This window comes from Pavona decussata, unplaced genomic scaffold, assembly GCF_977016875.1.
Source record: "Pavona decussata unplaced genomic scaffold, jaPavDecu1.1 SCAFFOLD_26, whole genome shotgun sequence".
NCBI lineage: Eukaryota > Metazoa > Cnidaria > Anthozoa > Scleractinia > Agariciidae > Pavona > Pavona decussata.
In genome coordinates, this window is record NW_028145449.1 from 4,025,001 (window position 1) to 4,045,979 (window position 20,979).

At 37.8% G+C, this 20,979-nt stretch overlaps 2 protein-coding genes and 1 pseudogene across 4 annotated transcripts in view; all 3 read right to left on the reverse strand.

Moving 5' to 3' along the window:
* LOC146485621 (uncharacterized) overlaps positions 1–15,568 on the reverse strand; it is a 29,764-nt pseudogene extending 14,196 nt beyond the window's left edge. Inside the window, exons 1-12 of the transcript XR_014863390.1 lie at positions 15,448–15,568; positions 13,759–13,904; positions 11,150–11,395; positions 6,602–6,767; positions 5,873–5,986; positions 5,252–5,377; positions 3,526–3,622; positions 3,089–3,307; positions 2,302–2,678; positions 1,856–2,023; positions 1,223–1,333; positions 392–511 (exon numbers count right to left, since the gene is read on the reverse strand). The product of XR_014863390.1 is annotated as an uncharacterized LOC146485621 (transcript). The remainder of the gene's footprint in view (positions 1–391; positions 512–1,222; positions 1,334–1,855; positions 2,024–2,301; positions 2,679–3,088; positions 3,308–3,525; positions 3,623–5,251; positions 5,378–5,872; positions 5,987–6,601; positions 6,768–11,149; positions 11,396–13,758; positions 13,905–15,447) is intronic.
* LOC146485620 (uncharacterized) overlaps positions 1–20,979 on the reverse strand; it is a 120,657-nt gene that overhangs the window by 14,196 nt on the left and 85,482 nt on the right. The window lies entirely within an intron of this gene.
* Positions 1–20,979, reverse strand: part of LOC146485622 (uncharacterized) — a 72,331-nt gene that overhangs the window by 14,196 nt on the left and 37,156 nt on the right. The window lies entirely within an intron of this gene.

Below are 20,979 nucleotides of genomic sequence, written 5' to 3' on the forward strand. Positions count from 1 at the left end.
CTTTAATTAATGCTCACTTGGTACTTTAGTTAGAGGTTAACAGTGTTTCCCAAATATTTGAATACTTTATATATTTCATTGCTAACGGACGACAGGCTGAAACATGAAATTCAAAACCTATTATGCCGTTGTTTTTATTAGACAGGACGATTCATGCAACCTAACGTTGTTGAATTGTTTCGCCATTTTCAAACTCACAGGTTCTGTCGCTGACATTGCGTTACTAGACTAACAAGAGAACAAAGATTAAAAGATAATATTTTTAATAAAGAAAAAGGAAAAAACCCTCAAAGTTTCTCTTTGATTCCTTAGAAAGGTTATTTTCCATTTTTGTTATAGTTAGAGTTTTGTTAAATCTTATACAAAAGAAGCTTCTATAAAAAAGCTTTACCTCTATCCAGGCTGTGATGCCGTTGTGCTCAGGAGCCGAGTTTCCACTTGCCGTCGTGCTGTGATTAGCGGATATCAAAATCGTTGGCGTTGAATTATAAGCTCTTGTAAATGAAACAAACTGCAAACCAAAAGAAACATTAATGCTACTATTTATTTATTTATAATTTATTTGTCTATTTATTTATACATTCCATGACGTATCATTCAGTTTTATCTCTGAGTGTAAAATTAATCGTCTTTCTATCTTATTTTCATTCTGATCAGATCTCGTACAGGAAAAAAATATCATGTCTTATAAAGGTATATAGTGTTTTCCTTTTTATTTTTCTTTCCAAAATTCTTTTTAAGTGGTTGTTCTCGTTGTTTGCTTAAAGACCTTCACTCTTAATAAAGAGTTTATGGCTACGTAGTAAAAGCAGTTTTCTTAATATACCATGGCACGCTAAGCTTGCACTGCATCCCATACGCAGGCGGCAAGCGTGAACATCACATAACAAGAGTACATCATTCCCAGATATGAAACTGGACTCTATGTAGGAACTTACGATGAATGTGTGTACTTTGCCATAGGAAATACGAATCAAAGCTCTTTTTCAGATGTCATACAGGACTCCATTCGTAAAAGTGGTACCACGACACTCGATTTTGCAGAGTGTCCTACAGAGTGCTCCATATACTTGCATGGTTTGACATTAGATCGTAAGCCCGCATATTCCGCAAAAGGGTTCCATGCAAACTACCCCACAGAAGTCCTTTGGAAAATTGGCAGCGGAAACTCGTTCTAACTTTAAACGCCGTTGCTTTCTAGATCTAGTCAAGTTTTCCTTACCTCACAGTAAGCGTTGTTGTTTTCGTCTGTTGGTGGGTTTGTGTTTGGAAAACTGGTCACCCCGTGCTCGTTAAACAGCGGTTTGTGGAGTTTGGCGAACGCGAACCAGTTCTGTCAAGAGAAATAACAGTTGAATACCATTGAATACCAACCAATAAATGGGAGAAGCCACTGCCAAATCTGCGAGATGTGTTATTGAAAGTGAATGAATTATTTAGTCAGTGACCCAGGCATACTCGGAAGCCAAGTTAATTTAGAGAAGGTCTTTCCAGGAAAAGCGTTTTATCAATTAAGTATGCTTAAAAAAGCCACATTTTGAAAACCGAACTGTGCAGATTTTGGGCCTGAATCTCGAAGTCATGATCATTCCTTTCACAATGTACTCAGAAACGCAAAAGAAAAATGCTGAATATCACAACTTTTTCAAAACGAAAGAATCTAAATTTCCAGCAAAATAATGATATATTTGTTAGAGCTTCTTGTTTTATTAAAAAAATTGATAGCACGCTGTAGCATTCATGCAAATTTCACCTTGCTTAAAAAATTGCTCAAACGACAATAACTTCAACCAACCAGGGGATTGAACATTAATGGTAGTAGCTTTGTACAAAACACCTATAGTTCAGAACATACCACGGTAATATCCTCATGCTTTCCATCAAAATTCTGCATTTCTCTAAGGCATGCCTTAAAAGAATTCTTTGTAGTATCTTCGAGCCAAATGAGAGCGGCATCATACTCATTCCCTGTCCTTAAATGTTCTGACGTCACAAGAACCACAGGCGCTTCAGTAAACTTGTCCTAAAAAATTCCAAGAAAAAAAGTAGTTGAAAATGGCAAAAATGAGTTGGTGAGCAAGTATATTTAAATGTTTTGGATTGTTTCCTGAGATTCCTGGCAGAATGAACATTCAACGAATATATCTATATTATATATTTCAATTCCAAACTACTTGTTTAGTTGTTCTACACAGAACGAAACCGTGGGATGATTCAGCTAAGATAATTTCTGCTTGTATATCAGAGTTACCTCGAGTTCAGTTTTGGCATTTTATTAAATGTTGTTTACTAAAGTCCTACCTTGGGAAAAGTTACATCTGCACAGTTTGTCCCAGACCACCACTTTTGCAGCTGAATCTTTCCGGTCAAGCTCTCTGGTGGAGCTCCTTGGTACGCGATCCAGTCGACAGAAGCAAATGGGTTGAAATTCTCCTGCTTTCGCCCTGTTTGCATAACGCAAACAGTGAAATTTTTGGGACTGATATTTTCAGTCCAGGAAGTCACTGCATCGTGGACCGTTACGGAATCGTTAAGTTTCATGTGATTAACGGTGACTTGAACATGAACCTGTTTGTCCGGATAGAAGCGGTATGGCGGAAAAGCGACTGTTTTGCAGTTGGAATCGGACCATTCTGGAACATGGAGGAGTTCTACTCGGCCTCGAACAATTGGAAAACCTGGTAAACAATTTAACGCGTATAACTGTAGTTGGTCAAACTGATAACTCACTCCTTGGTTGGTATCTGATCTGCTGTACCTTTCCCAATGTGATCTAGTTGCTACAGTGACAGTTGTGTTGATTAAAATGGCCTTTGTGTTTTCACTTATTGTTCCGTATTAACCTCTCACCAGTTTGGCAGGTCCCACGTCCCCAATTAACTTGTGGTCTGGCAAACAAGATCTTGTTTTTTTCGTTATTACGCTTCTGCTTTTGTTGTTAGCTGTCTTTTCAATATTCTTCAGATAGCCGAGTGAGTTCTTTGCAGAATACAAGTTTCTCGTGTCACTAAAGAAGACAGTACAACTGTATAATAAGGTCCTCTGTTGAGCTTTTATGCAAGGTATTATTATAGAGTATCTCTCTTACCTTCACAACTTCCTGGATGGTAAACAAGGTTATTTTCCAGTCCTCTACAGTAACTTAACTCATGCCAGCATTTGTTGTCGTATGTTGTTCCATTCGCAGTGCACACTGGATCCTGATAGAGGGGACATTGTTCAAAACACTCACAGCGGACGTCATGCGCACTGTACGTCTTGCACACTCCAAACCGTGGACAATGCACATTAAGGCAGGGATTAAGATCTGTGACAAAAAAACAGCAATTAAAAATAGCTAGATATTTTCTTTAATGTCATACTTGCGTGTAAAATGAGAATTTCTTGAATGTCTTGCTTCTCGACATTGTAAGTAAAGATTATTAACTTTGGTAAAAATGTAATAAATGAATAGAAATAAATAAATTAATTAAAAAGTTAATTAAAACATAAAAAATACCTAAATATAATAAATGAAAACCCAACCTCCAATCACAGCAAAGCTGACTGTTAAAGGATCGTGACCACTTCCTGATCCCTGTAAGTCTTTAACGCAAATCTTCATACCCTTAAGGCCAACTTCCTGCAAAAAATAATGCAATTTTGATAACACATACTCCCCTTGTCATGTTTAGGTAGAAAGCCAGATCTTTGTAATTAATAACTTTAAAAATATTTTGAATTTTTTCGAACGTCCTTCCAGGCCCCAATCCCACAAAAGGAATGTTTGACTTGTCTAGTTCAGCCGTTCATCGTCATTTGGAACAAAGTACGTTCTGAATCTTATCCTTGTGTCCGCTTCCAAAGGAGGATTGTTTAACTTGTCTAATTCAGTAGTTCAACCCCATTAGGAACAAACTGGGTACTGATTCTTTTCTTAGAGTTCCCTTCCAAAGAAGAATTGCTTAAATTGTCTAGATCATCCGTTCAACCCCATTTGCAACAAAGTGCATTTTAATTGTTTTCCCAGTGTTCCCCATTTGGAACAAAGTGCGTTATGATTCTCATCCCAGGGTCCCTTCCAAAAGGAGGATTGTTTCACTTGTCTATTTTAAAACTTAGAAACAATTTGGAAGAAAGTACGTTCTGATTCTTATCCCAGGGTCCCTTCCAACAGGAGGATTGTTTCACTTGTGTATTTTAGAACTTAAACACAATATGGAACAAAGTGCGTTCTGATTCTACTCTCAGGGTCCCTTTCCACAGGAGGATTTTTGTACCTGTCTAGTTCAGCATTTCAACTCCATTTGGAACAAAGTTCGTTCTGACTTTTCTCCCAGGGCCCCTTCCCACAGGAGGATAGTTTAACATGTCTAGTTCAGCAGTTCAAACCCATTTTGAAAAAAGTGCGTTCAACACCATTTGGAACAAAGTTGCGTTCTGATTATTTTCTCAGGGTCCCTTCCCACAGGAGGATTATTTCACTTGTCTAGTTCAGCGTTTGAACCCAATTTCGAGCAGAGTGCGTTCTGATTTTTTTCTCAGGGTCCCTTCCCCCAGGAGGATTTTTTCCCTTGTCTAGTTCAGCCTTTCAAACAAATTTGGAACAAAGTGCGTTCTGATTCTTTTCCCAGGGTCCCTTCCCAAAGGAGGATTGTTTCAACTGTCTAATTCAGCCCTTCAACCTAATTGGGAACAAAGTGCGTTCTGATTCTTTTCTCAGGGTTCCTTCCCAAAGGAGGATTGTTTCACTTGTCTAGTTCAGCCTTTCAACCCAATGTGAAACAAAGTGTGTCCTGATTCTTTTCTTAGTTTCCCTTCCCAAAGGAGGATTGTTTCACTTTTAATTTCTAGTTGAGCCTTTCAACCATATTTGAAACCACGTAGGTTCTGATTCTTTTTCCAGGGTCCCTTCCCACGGGAGGATTGTTTAACATGTCTAGTTCAGCGGTTCAACCCCATTTAGAACAAAGTGCGTTTCAATTATTTTCCCAGTGTTCCCCTTTAGGAGCAAAGTGCGTTTTGTTTTCTATCCCAGGGTCCCCTCTCAAAGGAAGATTGTTTAGCTTGTCTAGTTCATCCGTTCAATCCCATTTGAAACAAAGTGCGTTCTCATTGTTTCTCAGGGTCCCTTCCCATAGGAGGATTGCTTTACTTGTGTTTTGCATCGGTTGAACCCCATTTGGAAAAAAGTGTGTTTTCCTAGGGTTCTTTCTCACACTGCAAAATCCCGTCTTATAGAGCGAAAATAGGACAGCTGGTAATATCATACCTCCACCCAGGCCGTGATGATGTTGTTTTCTGGAGGAGTGAAGCTTTTTTCTTGACGGTCATATTGGTGGTGAATTGAAACAAGGACCACTGGTGACGCATTGAACGTGGTGTTAAAAGGCACTACCTAAGAACGGTAGGTCAATGAATAAACAAACAACAAATTGGATTTATAAATCAAGATGGAAGTTCTAATTAATCTTATCTAAAGGTGAAGTACCTTAAACAATCATTAGGAAAGAAAGTTTATTTAGGAACTTTTTTAGTAACTATATGCTTAATTTTATATTTATTTATTTATTTATTTATTTATTTATTTATCTATTTATTTTTCTATTTATTTATATCTGTTTCATCTGTTTCTATCTAAAGTTTTTTAACAATTTACTTAAAAGAGCTGTACATTTTCATCGTGCTCTTCAAAGGAATATTTTGAGATAATTTTTTTTGTTTATTCTCAATTCTTGCCTGCTGGGTAATGTATTGATAGTATTGAGAGAATAGAAATACTAACCACAAGTGGTAATTTTACTTTGAGTGAGGTGTATTGTGACAGTACAACAAAACGGCAAGTTCCGATTTGCTTCATAATAAACTGAGGTGACTGACAGCTATCGCTTACCTGACAGAATCCATAGTTGTCGTTAGCTGAGGGTTTGCCTTTGTTAGGAAAAACTGCTTCTTCAGTGATCGTAAAATTGAGATGAGAACCATTGCCGAGGAAAGCGAACCAGTCCTATAAAAAGAAAAATTTCAATTTTTATTACTGGTCTTTCCGTTTTTGATATTACCGCCAAGTACAGGGTGGTATTCAGAGAAGCGGGTTGCGTTTTGTTTTAATTCTTTATAAAACATAACTATTCTTACAGCCACATTTGATAACCGCGTGTAAACGAACAACATGTTACACACGACAAGAAGCACGTGAAAGACCGCAGGATCTTGACACGTGATAATACCATTGGCACTAGATAAAAACATCCCATGTTCTCAAATCATAGCACGACAGTCGGTATAAAAGGACCAATTGAGTACTTGCAAGTCTTGCAGATGCGTCTAACAATGCTTTTTATGGAGATTCCGTAGGAAAAAAGTGTCGTCGGGTTTGATGAACAGGGAATACAAACAGACTATTTTTAACGCCAAGCCATAGCAGTTTTCTCTATAAAACAATTTTGTGCTGAATTAAGTAAGCGCTTTGGATTAATTTTTTCGAGATTTATTTGTTCAAGCCTTTGATAATACGTTTAAACAGCGAAAGCACCATTTACTAAAACGCCTTCGATCAGTAATCATTTTCACGAACTTAGTTGAGTCACCTTTAACTTATTTTCAACGGTTAGTGGCTTACCACAATTGTATCCTGGTGTTTTCCGTCAAAAGGCAAGAATTCTCGTATACAGACTTCAAATCCCCGACTTTCTAGATTTTCCAACCAAACATAAACGGCATCATTCGGTTTTGTACTGCGAGAATTATTTAGCGGTGACAAACACAGTAGGTCTTCCACCAAAGCTCTGCAAAGCAAGTGTTTGAACATTGCATCAGGCAAATGATGATTCAAATCATACTCAGTGACTATTAGTTAAAAGATACTCAATTGTTTCTGAAAGGTAAAGTTTCATTTAATACAAAGTTCATACGCTGGAACTAGAAAGGTGGAGGGGAGGGGGAAGGGAAGGCAGAGATTTCGAATAAGGTGATGTCTCCCAGACAAGCTAACCAGGGAATCAAGACCACTAACAACGTTTCGCACTACATTGGGACGTTTCTGTTTGAAGAAGAAGATACTTTTATTAAAAACGGGGTAATTCCTTCAGAAATTGTAAAAAACAAAATTACTGTTATCAACGGAAGCCCTAATTAATGTTACAAATTCTACAAATACTAAAAAGATCACAAACGTTAAAATGATAGAAATTTAAAACTATTACAAATCTACAAAACTACAAATTTTGATTAAAAACCATGCCGATATGATAGAAAAATGCCTTTTTTGTTGACTCTAATTTAACTCTTGGTAGTCCAATGTGGTTGTTCTGTCTAGTAGTCCTTTCGATGCAATCCTTATTAAGATTAAAATAATTAATAAAACATCGCGGACAAATGTTCTTCAGTACTTTTTTAATTAAGGTGAAAACATGTTTCTCTCGTCTATTAGATAAATTTTTACATTTTAAATACTCTTGGGATTTATCCCTAATATTTGATTTCATGACAATTCTAGCCACCCGTCTCTGAAGTTTTTCCAATTTGCTTGAATTTATAGCAGCGCAGCAATTCCATGCTGTGTCACAATAATCAAAGATAGGTAATATGAGAGTCTTTTAAGCTTGATCCGCAGTTTGTATACTTAGGTTCTTTCTGGTGCGGCCAGGCATGCCTATCCTTTTGCCTGCTTTACTTAGAAAGTATTTGACATGCGCTTTCCATGTCAGGCATTTGTCCATTATAACACCCAGGTATTTATATTCAGTAGCTTGTGTTCGCTCAGGAAGTGGTACAGTTGATGATGGACTGCCTTCTCAAGTAACTTGGACACTGCGGATAATACGGAAATAGGTCGATAGTTGTCCATGTCTGTAGCCATGCCCTTTGTGAAAAGGGGTGTAAATTTAGCGAACTTCTAGTCACGTGGCACAGCTCCCTGTGATAGCGGGGCGTTAATTATGCGGGTAAGAGGCTTGGCAATGGCTTCAGCAGAGTCTTTCAGCAAGCGTGGAGAAATGTTATCAAGTCCACTGGCCTTGCCTGCTTTCAGTTTGTTGATGATCTTAAGGACAGTGCCTACTATTGTTACTGCGCATACGTTCTGGGCATCTAGAGATACTCGGGTTTCCTATGGGTGATGCCTACTAATACAAGGATAATTTTGCGGGGTTTAAAACTATACGGAGAAAGAAGAACTTACCAAATGCTTTTGGTATCTCAAAAGAAAATTGGGGGTAAGCATGCATTTTTTCAGAGATAATTAAGCTTCAATTTAGGAAAAAATCCCATACATTGCTTTGTGTTTTGGTGTTTTTTAGAGATATTACTGCTTAACTATCTCTGAAAAATGGGTGGTTACCCCCAATTTTCTTTTTGGATTCCAATAGGCCTTGCTAAGATCTCCTTTTCCCGCATAGCAATAAACCGCGCAAAAATATTTCGGTATTAGTAGGCACCGTCCCTAATTAAGGACAAATGTTTCGCTCACCTTTTCAAATTTAAGACTCGGATGCGATCGATTGAATTCGTGTCGAGTTTGCTGCCTATTTGTATAGTTTACAATTTCAAGAGTTTCCTTCATGCGTGTATTGGTTGTGGTAAAAAACAGTTTGAAACTGTTGGCGATTTTGTTTTCGTCACTACAAAGGTCTCCATTGATATCAATAGTGTTGGAAGAAGTTGACTTCTTTTCCCCGGGGAGGATTGTTTTCACTGTCCTCCAAAGGGATTTGGCGTCTTCTTTGTGATTCTCAATTAGCTTCTTGTTTTTAAGTTTGTTTAGCCTTCTTGACAGAATTGAACACAAGATTTCGCATAGATTTATATGCAATAATAATAATAATAACACTTATATAGCGCTTATCCGCATGCGTTCTAAGCCCTTTACATCCATTGTATTACAGTATGACTTAGAAATATAAAAACCAAAAGATTAAGTAAACTAAGCCAGTCTTCGTCGGGCGACTTTTTTCGCGCCTTCTTTAACAGATAGTCGCGTTGGGGAATGTCTTTCTTTATGTTGCCGGTCATCCATGGACAATTGTCCATACCACGAACTTTCTTCTGAATGAGCGGGCAATGACGATCTGCCACCTCAAGGAATTTGGTTTCAAAAACAGTCCATAACTCGTCCATAACACAAACGAATCAGTTCTGGTTAAACGGTTCAACATTAGTCAGATGCTGGAGGGAATAACGGGCGACAAATGCAACATAGATGACGCCTTGCTCCACGGGAGAAACCGGGACGAACACGGTGAGAGGCTAGAAGCTGCTCTTATGGGTTGTTAGAAGCCGACGTGACACTCCACCATGCAAAGTGCAAGTTCAGCGCTAACCCTGTCACGTCATAACCTCCGGTGCCATCGAGGATGATCCTGTAAAGTTTTAAACAATATCAGACCCACCGCCACCACAGAATTTGGCAAAAAGGGAGCACATTTATTGGCATGAGCCAATTAAGCAAGATCACAGAACATCTTGCTGACAAGACGAAGAGCATCAGAGAACTGCTTTCGAAAAGGAAGCAGTGGATTTGGAGAAGTGATCTGCAGAGCGGGTTCAAGCAAACCAAAGCCGACCTTACACAAGTCTCGGTACTAGCCTTATGTGACCTCAACAAGGCTTAGTCTTGGTCATTCTTCAGCTCCAACCAGACAACTCCTGGATCCAGGCCAGTATCGTTCATGTCAGAGCGATGCCACCCATCGAAACCAAATACAGACAGATAGACAGGGAAGTTAGACAGAATTGTGCGAGGAATCATGAGAATACATCGTGGTGAAGTCAATCGTTTTGGAAACGGATCACAAAGCCCTGGTACCACATGTGAGTAGTAACACACTGGATCAAGTTCTGTCATGGAGCCAGCGATTCAAAATGCGACTAAAGAGATTCCACTACAAGGAAATTAATCATGTTCCCGGAAAGGAGATGTCATAGCGGATGCAATCTCGAGACTCCAAGCTGGAGATCAAATGTTCCAGTCGACAATCTATGATAAAGAAATGATTGGGCATGTCGGAAGTGTGATATCTTCACTGCCTGGCTCAGACACAAGACTGCAGCAAATCATGGAAGCACAGGAGGAGGATCCAGTCTGCAGCTAGAGATCAAAGTGTACTGCTACGAGGGATGACCTGGCAAGCACACATTGAACGATAATGATCCTCAGTTTGATAATACAGAATTCTCACACTTTGCCAAGGAGTGGAGAATGAAACACACCAGAATTAGTCCAAAATATCCCCAGAAGAGTGGAGAAGTCGAACGCGAATTCAGAACAGGCAGTGAAGAACCTGCTCACAAAAAAGATAAGATCCCGATAAAGGATTGCTTCGGCCGTTGTTTTTCTCGTGACGAAAAATAAATAAATGAATAAAAATAAAGTAAAAAGAAAAGTGGGGATGGGTAGGGGTGTAGTCAAATGTAAAACAAAGCAAAATAAGATTAAAATTTAGGCCATGAGAACTCCTACGCCCCCTCCCCTCCCTTTATGCTAAAAGAGACTTGTCATGTACTCCTCCAATGAAGCATGCCAAGACTAAAGTGCGTGTATTTGCTCTTAAGAACCCTTGACCGAGTAAACATTCATCCAACACACACGCAATACTTAAATCAATAAAACACAATTGAAGGAAATTAAGCTATGCTGTCCAAAAGTTGTGTTACAGCAATAAAATATCGAAAAGCCAAACAAAATTTACCGTATTTTTATTTAATAACCGTTTAACTTCCAGGTCATGCAATTAACATTGAGAAGCTTAAATTAATCCTAAAAACACTAAGATTCTGCATAAGAATTTCACCATTCAAGTGATATCTATTGCCATCAAATGACGTACTTTGCTGAGCTGAAGAGATAATCAGCATTGTTGTTTAGTGCGCACTAGAATGGGAAGTCACTGAGCATGCACACAAGAGGACTGCTGAGGAAGTTTCATTGATGGCATTGAAAAATTGGTTCTGTAAGATTCGATAGCTGTTTCGTCTTGGTTGTTGACTGATATAAAAGGGAACACGGTAATGGGATTCAAAATGGAAAGACTTGAAGCCCAACGGAACACCCTTTTTAGTTGATCTACCTGAGCAGGGCAGGCGGACTTTCTGCTTTTATACGTCAAACGGGCAACGTAAAAATTGAAGAGTTCATATATCGTTAGCTCTAACGTCACTTCTATTGTCTAACCTGAGAAAAGGTGACTTTGTCACACTTGGTTTCTGTTGTCCATATTCCACTGAAAGCGACACTTCCATGTGATATCCCTGGTTTGTCTTGGAAAGCCACCCAGTTGATTGTTCCTGTGCCATTTGTGGAGCCTGTTGCACGCTGACATAGCTGAAATCCTGAAGTATTTATCTCGGTTGCCCAATAGGCTGACGGTGAGTGAACAGTAGAGGAATCCTCATGACTCAGCGAAACAAACACTCGAACCTAAAAGTTAAAAAATAGAAAAGTACAAGAACATTGAGCAGGAGAATAACATCTTACTAGAAATACGTGACTCGCAAAACCTCGCGAAGCTGGGGCTGGGTGGAAAGCCCTCTTTACTCGTATTGTAGCATCAAATGAGGAGATTAAAAGGTTTCTGAACATAGCAACTATTTTTATGAGCATGGTCTTTTCGAGGTTCCACAGGCCTAGTTTGCGGTTAAATATCTATTTCTGACCCGAAGAAATGAACAACGTGCGTGAAGCGCTGTCGTGTTCGATAAATTTATTTCCCACGGAAAATTATTTTACTGCAGCCACAAAACGTGTTATTTCTTCAATGTAATCTTTCACAAAAAAAAGATTTCTGGAAGAAAGGGAAAAGATTCTGGAGAGATAGTTCTGTATCCAGTGAATATTGATGAACATTGCAGTTGAAATTTGACCCAGCACGCAAGCTTTCCCGATGTATGCAAATTTTGCTCCAGACGACGCCAGACAGTCTGACGTCATTCATACTTTGTTGTTCACTGTTGCTAGGCAACAGTGCGGACACCTTCAACGAAATATATAAATATATTTTTCGCTCAAATTCGCGCGGCTTAGCTCCGCTCGGGCCGGCTCGGCCCGACAAATTTATTACCCTCGCTTCGCGAGGAATGAATAACGCATATCGTATGTCTGTATTTTACAAATTCAGGAACATTACCAATCAAGTAGAGATTAAACACTAATTTTCCCCTCCTTCCAACTCAAGCAGTTTAAGGCCTGGGTTAAGGGCTTTTAAGAGGAAAAATGGTTTCTTTGTGACAACTTTAAACAAATTGAATGACACTGAACTGAAATTCGGCTGATAAAAAGTTCTTATCATCCTTAACATTCTAAGCAAAATAAGTAGTGCTATAGATCGCTTGACATGTCACGAGATCGTTTTCGTGAAAAAAGCAAAGATTTGACAGGGAGGCGTTGGTCTTAAGAGAAAACATCAAACAAAAACGCGTTTCTAATAAATATTAAATATCTCCAGCCCTTCACGTTTGGAATGATTGTCCATTGTTCCCTAAAACAAATTTGTCAGGACAAAGGTCATTTCCTAGTCCAAAATTCAACCTTTGATTGTTAATTACTCCAGTTTAAAAACTTGAGGAAAGTCATTCCAAACGTAGATTGTTCAATATTTTCAATCTACTTCGGAAGAAAATTCGCCACCATATCGACGATTTACGAAATTTTAATTTATGGGTCACGTGATGTGTCACGTGATCAAACTTATGCGTTAAGAAAAAAAAGAGGTTTATTTTCAGGGAAAATTTCATCTTGTTCTAGGCAGAGAAACCGAAGATATAGTGGATCATTCATAATTTCTGAACACCCTTCAAACCCAGGCCTTAAACTGCTTGAGAGAATCTCCGGTCTCAAAATAATAACAACAACTTTTCCCACATCTTAGAAATATAACTATAATAAAGTGTGAATGATTGGAGAATAATCAGTTTTTTCATTGGACGTTCTCAAGGATCTCAGTTAAATAACAGAGGAATATTTTAGGACCCTGTTGATATATTCGATATGTCATCATCACCCATCAGGTCACCTGTCATCATTTTTTTGTGGTTGTGGGGGAGAGGGGGAGGATGAGGAGTTGTTTTGTTTCCCCTTAGCCACTCACTATCCCTCCCATGCTCTATTCGGAAAAGTTTATTGATGTCACTTTTTGTTTTGTTTTGTTTTTTTGTTTTCATTTTTCCTTGGATTTACGTGACCCAAAAAAAAAATAACCTGTAACCTTCTAAGAGCCCAAGCAACTTGATTCTACAGGAGCCTTATGGTTTGGAAATACATACAAGGAAATCCAGGCTAATAACTGGTTCACAATCACAGTTCTATCGTATGCAATCTTCTTTTTCTATGCTTTCTTAACACACGGATTACGTGACGTTATCATTAGTCCCACGTAGAAAACAAGGAAAGAATTTTAGAAATATTTCATTCATTTGTTTGAGGTTCAATTGACAACTGTCACACAGCAATGGCGGCAACTAAATTTTACCTTTTACATACAATTCTATCTCTCATCCGATGTTAAGAGAAACTTATATTTTTCAAAATCAAGCGAAAAGTTAATCTGCGAAATAATATGCAACAAAGCATCAAAATTATAGGAAAACAAGATTTTCTGCTGCATAAAAAACACTAAATTCCTTTCTAGTTGTTGGACACGGTATATTTCAGTAGGGGAAGTCGTTCGCATTGAATATCCCTGGGGTTCAAAACAAGGAAATTAACTTCTCCAAGGATGTGATAAAAAGCAAGATCCCCTGGTATCACCATGAAGTTCATTGTCATTCTTAGAGTTATAAACTTACCGTTCCCGATCCACAGAACGTCTGAGGGAATACCACATTTGTGCAACGTGGCAATGTACAGTGATCAGGTACATCACAGCCGCTGTTGCAGTTCCACCCCTGTGGTATCTCAGTTGAATTTATTCTTCCTCTCTGCATGGTGACACCTAAGGATTCAAAAGATAATCCGCTTTGAAGATATTGTGTTTAAGGAGAGAATAGAGGGAAAGGGGTGGGGTGCTGTAAGTGGAGTAAAGGTGCATTACTCGGAAAAAATTTTTAAAAAATAACAATTTAATGGAATAAATAGTACATCACAGAAGTAAAATAAGTGAGCACCCTATGATGAAGAATCAACTGAAATCGATGTCCTCTAAAGTTACAGAACATGAAAGTAATCAGGCACCATACTATTTTGCAATCTGACAAGGCACTGATGTAACAATGTACCCGAAATAGAACAAAACCCTTCTGCAAGTAAGGGCTTGTTCCAGCCCAGCAGGAAATACCATTAATTCTTTAAGATCCACAGATCGTAAAATTCCTAGGTCGATAAGGCTGCACAAACAAGTCACGAACTTTGAGATTTAATTGTGAAAACTATTCCATTCTCAATGTGACGATTTTGAGAATCTTTAGAAGCATTGTTTGCATTTTCAAAGTATTTGATGACTGGCACAATTTTCTAACCCACATTATTCACGAAAATAAGCCCAAAATAGATTAAAGAATTAAGAAAAGACTTCCTTAGTTGACCATAAAATCCTGCAACCGTTTAGCAAAATTCTCACCAAGATAATTTAATTTCCACTGTTGAAATTCATCGCTGAACCCATTTAGTGGAACGACTAATAAATTCCAAAGGGGGTGTGTACAGTCTTTTGATAACAGTAAATATTCACAATTCATTTTGTATTCGAGACAGAGAGAAGATTGTCTGCCGAAAGAAGGTTCTTGTGCTGAAATTAATGCTTCAAGAAGGTAAGCTAAAATGAAGACCTTAAACGCAAGTTTGGTCGACCTCTAACTAAACTCTGTTTTAAACGTGTCGTCGTTATCAACTTCAATAGCTGATTTATGCTGGGATCAAGAGTTGTTGTGCTGCCAAGTAGTGGAAAAATATGCTTGTCTACGCAACTTCAATTTTAGTTGTATTATTCAACTAAGAGGTTAGTAACCTTTGCAAAATTAAAACCACACGAAACAAATAACGGAGTTCGGTATCAATGTTGTTTGATCTTACAAAGGCAGGAATTCTCCAAGGGCAGTGCAAGGCTGTAAAACCCGGAAATGTTTCGTACCTTTTTATAAATGGCACGAAAAGTTTTTGTTTCATGAGTACTTCTAGAAGAAGACATGATGGAATTCAAAGAACTAAATTTCATTGCGTTTTATCTTTTTGTTTCGTTTTCGCAGCAATGTAAGAACATTTGGTATCTTCCTGCAGGGGGCGTGCCCTTAATTTCCATTTACTTAGTACAGTTTCTAATATGTCCTGAAATTATCAACCGAAAACCGAAACTGAAGTCACAAAAGAATAATTGAAATCCATGTTTAACTGTTTCTTAAAATAAAATTTACGAAATCTAAATTATGTTTTGAAAAGTTTGGCGTCCAACACTTCGATGTTTTCAATAAAAGAAGAATGTACATGAATAAATATTCCTAACCATTTCATTAAATGAGTTATGTTATAGTATTCTAGCTTACCTTTCACGGTAGGTACAAAATTCTCCAGGTATAAGAGAAACACAAATGCTGATATTTTCCAATGATTCATCTTGAAGCAATCTTGGGAAGTCCAAAGGAGCAATCCTTGACTTGGGCCTATACGTGAGCTGTTTTATAACGAGTAAAGTCTAAGCAACAACCGTGGACGATAATCCTGCTGGTATACGTTGGATCAATTGTTGATCGGTCGGCTTAACAAATATAAATGATAAAAGAAGCAGAGACCGATACAACGTAGAATTACGTTTTAAAGGTTACTATATTTCGGCTGTCCAAACCAGCCTTCTTCAGGTACAATGAGAATTTGCATTGGGACATACGCTTATATAACAAATATTTGCGCAATAGCGGAACTACGTAAAACTAAAGTGATTGACAAACACCAACATCTACTGTATTCATCTTGTCATCCTCTACATACAAAAAACGCTATTCCTTTCAATCTAGCACTCCGCTTACGACGTATTTGTCCTACTGACGAAACGTTTAATATACGCACTGCTCAACTTACTACATATCCACTCAAACGAGGCTACAAACGAAACTTTGTCACTAAATAAATACAACGTGCCGCCAACATCCCACGCAGACTCGATTTACAAACTAAAGACATGAACAAACCTACGCGTGCATCTTTTATAACGACCTTTAACCCATCACTTCCTCACATCTCCAACGTCATTAAAAAACATTATCATTTACTGCGCTCGTCTGACCGCTGCAAAAAGGTTTTTCCAAATTTACCTGTTGTGGCCTTCAGACGATCTCCCAACCTACGTGACTTACTGGTTTCGGCTAAACTTTCTTCTAACTCAACTAATCCCCACCCACAACTCCCTTCCGGCTCCTATCGTTGCGGTAAAAATTGCGCCACCAGTATTTTCCCATACATTTCCGATGGTCTCACTAACTACACCTTTTTTTCCACCGGTGAAACACGTCCTATCAAATCTCACCTTACTAAAAATCTAATTTACATGATCCAATGTAACCGCTGTAATTTACAATACATAGGAGAGACTAAACGACGCTTAAAAGACCGCTTTAATGAACATCGCAGCACCATAGATAACCCTAACACTAAATCTAAACCCACCACAACCGCAGAACACTTCCTCACCGCTCCTAACCACACCGCTAACGACATGCAATTAATCCCCATAGAAAAAGTCTACTCTAACCGAGACTCAATCCGTAAGGCTAGGGAAGCCTTTTTAATCACAAAAGGCAGAACACTTCTTCCACATGGCCTCAATATTCACGAAGAAATTTACTATATTTTTCCTTTTATTATTATTTTTTTTATTTTTTGTTATTATAAATATTTCATTTGCTTCATATTTTATACTATCAATTACTTTAGTTTTACGTAGTTCCGCTATTGCGCAAATATTTGTTATATAAGCGTATGTCCCAATGCAAATTCTCATTGTACCTGAAGAAGGCTTGTTTGGCCAGCCGAAATATAGTAACCTTTAAAACGTAATTCTACGTTGTATCGGTCTCTGCTTCTTTTATCATGTTTTATAACCCCTGTTTGACAACCCACGTGATTTCTCATACGTTAGCAAGGGTGTATCAATTTCTCATAAAACAATGATGGCATTTATGCAAATGAACTATTTACGTAATAAAATCTTGGCAAAGACAACTTACTTGTGACATTTTGAGGTAGCGCAAGTTTAAACACATCAGCTTTATTTGGAGGGATAAATAATATGACTTTATGGTCTGGTTAAAAAAACAATTTCATTATTTGTAGTATTGAGCAACTTTTACTTATTTTACTAATCAAAGTATTGGTCATTCTAAGGGAAATGAACTTGTAAGAAAAAGCGCGAGATAAAAGCAGGCAAAGTAGTTTTCCCGCCTTAATTTGGAAGAGCGCGAGGCATTCTGGACGAAGTCTGCTTATAAAAATAGCGCTGAAACTGAAGTTGTTTCAGCGCAATTTAAATACCACTTAATCATAACAGCTAATGATCTGTGATTTGAAGGAGAGACGAAAAACAAAGGCCTAAACGTACGAAAGTAATACATATTCCGATGTCAATAATCGAGACCCACTTTCTGGTGCCATGTTGAGTAACTTTCCCAAGAAAATTTGTCAATGACTGCAGCTTTGATTTTACTTTACGATGACAAGAATAACTTTCAGTACAACAACAATAAACTCTGCTTTTTTATAAGAACCTATTTTATAAGAACGTCGAGGCTGAGATTAACCAAAATTTTAAGAACGTATTAAGAACATTCCTCAGGTTGAGAGTCGATTAAGAACGTTTTTATTTTGCTAATCTGTATATAAAATCAAGGTAACAAATGTAAATTAACCAAAATACCTAAGGGCATGTTTTGTATAACATTAACAATGGTGACACACATCTCGGTTTGTCATAATCAGCAGTTCTTGGTACCATATATCGGCAGACAATGCACTTTGATAGGTTTCCTGGTCGCGTCCAGTGATTTACTAATATTATACATGTAGTGTATACTATGTTATTTAAGAACATCTTAAGAACGTTTTCAGCCTCAAATCGCTAAAAAATATAAGAACGTTCAGCCTCAGCTCCAAAATTACACGTTGTTATAAAAGAAGAAAAAAAAAAAAAAAACCAGTGTAATCGTGTCAATTAATCTGTTGTCCTTAGTTGATACTAAATAAACAGACAATATTTATATATAGTAAATTACCGTTCTTCTCTAGAACAAAGGTCTAGCACGTGCCTCCTTATCAAAATAACCAAATGAAGTGTACTGTCATCCGCTGTCACTCACAATAAAGGCACAGCTGTCATGCTAGCTTTTCTTTCCTCTCTCCTTCTGACCTCAAACAAAGTCGGAAAGATTTTCTTGGAATGCAAAGGAACTCATATGTTTTGCTGAAGCTAAAGTTCTCCAAAGGAGATATCCTTCACTTTTTTTTTTGTTTTAAGGGCCTCTGCAGCTGATTAACAGTTTTTGTAGGGAAATTTTCTTTGAAGTGGGATAGTAATGTGAACTTTCAGAAATGGTTATTCCCCACAATCCATACTATACGCGTAAATATTCACTTTTTAAGCTCCACATTGAAACGGGGGAGGGGAGGAAAGTCAAATTGAGGTAAAACTTTGGAATCTTCCCAAGATTATTTTCGACCATTTTAGGTAACGCTTCAATCGACCGTTTTGTCAACTGCCACTTTTACTATTCAAGTGAATTGCAAAAAAAGCCACTCGCCATTGGCTATTTAAGTAACTGAATTATGGCGACGTCGTTCATAACAATTTTCACAAGTTACATCACGTATAGCACTAGCTGCCATCACGTATAGCACTAGCAAGTCAGAACTTACACAAGCTACTTTAGTTTCTTTGTTCAGTACTTGAACTGAGAGGTCAACCAAAATAAACACAGTGTCGCACGAAACGAAACAAGAACATTCTTTGTCAATGTCATTGTATCTCCAATGGTATTATTTTATAATCGAAATTAAGCTGTCATTCTCTTAAGAACTTGTCTAAGTGGGAAAAATTCTCTTCGAAACGAAAGGTTTCCTGAAATTAATAGAATACTTCTTCAATACCTTTACGTGTTGAAAATTACCTCTTACTGAGACATTTTTCAAGTTACGATTAAAAAGATTTCATATCTAACCGAAAAAGCAGAGCTGTTCAGCTTGCTTGTAGTCTGCAGTCAAGGTTAATTTTCATGTGACATGAAAAGGCAGATGTGTTGACCTTCCTTACGGATGGTTATTATTGAATGGGTGCAAAATCGTTGCGGAAATTCTTGTTGCTACACTAAACACCGGTTACACTCTGTTTTTCTTATAAGAACGTCTAATTTTGGAGCTGAGGCTGAACGTTCTTATATTTTTTGCGATTTGAGGCTGAAAACGTTCTTAAGATGTTCTTAAATTACATGGTATACTCTACATGTATTTCAGTAAATCAATGCGGACGTGACCAGGAAACCTATCAAAGTGATTATGACAAACCGAGATGTGTGTCACCATTGTAAACAAAACATGCCCTTGACAATAGCTATTTTGGTTAATTTACATTTGTTACCTTGATTTTATACACAGATTAGCAAAATATTAAAAACGTTCTTAATCGACTCTCAGCCTGAGGGATGTTCTTAATACCTTCTTAAAATTTTGGTTTATCTCAGCCTCGACGTTCTTATAAAAAAGGTTCTGATAATAAAAAACGGAGTGTAATTCAGTTGACTCTCAGTGGTTTGCTCAAAGAAACACTGTCTACTGAAACAGGAAAAGCGGTCTGGAGATGTGAAATGAATCATTTTTTTTTTCCTAAAACATAAATCTGAAACCGTTTCCACCACGGTCTGATTAACTAGGGGAGGGATGGGGGACAAGGGTGGGGGGAGGGGTTGGGTCAATTTTGAAATCTCGCTTTCAAATGCTCCTTTTGTTAACATCGGCTGCAATCTGTTACCAGATTCTCGCTTCAACCCCTGTTCTCCGGTTTAAATATCAGCACATACTTAATTGAGGCTGATCTTAATATTTTGCTTTTTAACGTATGTGGACCCAGTTTCTTTGGTGGCAGACTGTCTTAAATCCTTATGTCACATTTCAAAGCCCTGAAGGACTTACACGAGTTATGAGTAATTTATGTGTAAGCGGAAATATTTTCTTTCCCGTATCCTGGAAGTTCACATTAGTATCGGACTAGCCACATGATACGGAAAATATTCACTGGGTAATGCTGGAAACATCTTATTCAAATCTATCAGTGTCATTTATGTCTACTTTCAATTGTTACGGGGGAACGGTGCAGTTACCATTTAACAGAACTGTTAAGCAATGCTATTTTGTTAACATCTTTGAGCCATTAGAGATTTAGAGTCGCCTTTACGGCAAACAGCAAACGTGAAAATTCGCGTTGACGTTTTCTTGAAAAAACGAGTACATAGATGCGAAAAAAGGAAAACAAAATAATTATTCTGACCTTTGATTATATTAAACAGGGCACAGTTGTTCAAAGCCCGGTTTAGCTAATCCTGGGTTAACGTGAACTTTGATTCGAGTTTAATTACTGATCAATAAAGATTCTTAGAGTTTTCTTTACCATTAGCTTAAAATTAACTTTTAAAAGTATTGTGAATGAGCGAAATGAATAACTTTTAATCGTGGATTAGCGTTAATCGGCTTTAGAACAACCGGGCCCTGAAAACTAACCTATTTTACTGAGAAACCAAAAACAACGAGCGGCTAATGCGGGGTAAACATGGTCACGTGGTCATTCCTGTTGTTCGTCGTCTACCGTGAATGTAATTTTAAATCTGTCTGTTGTCCGCATTTCTGCAACCTACGTTCCAATGCTGAAGTCCTAATTATATCTTTACATTTCAAATCCAGACAAAAATGAGACGTTTGACAAAAATATTGTTCATTGTAACACGGTTTAATTCACGATTGTGGCTCGCCTCTTTCACTGTTAATAATAAAATATTATTAGGAAAGTCTGGTGCTAGATTCAGTATTAACGCTTTCCTAAG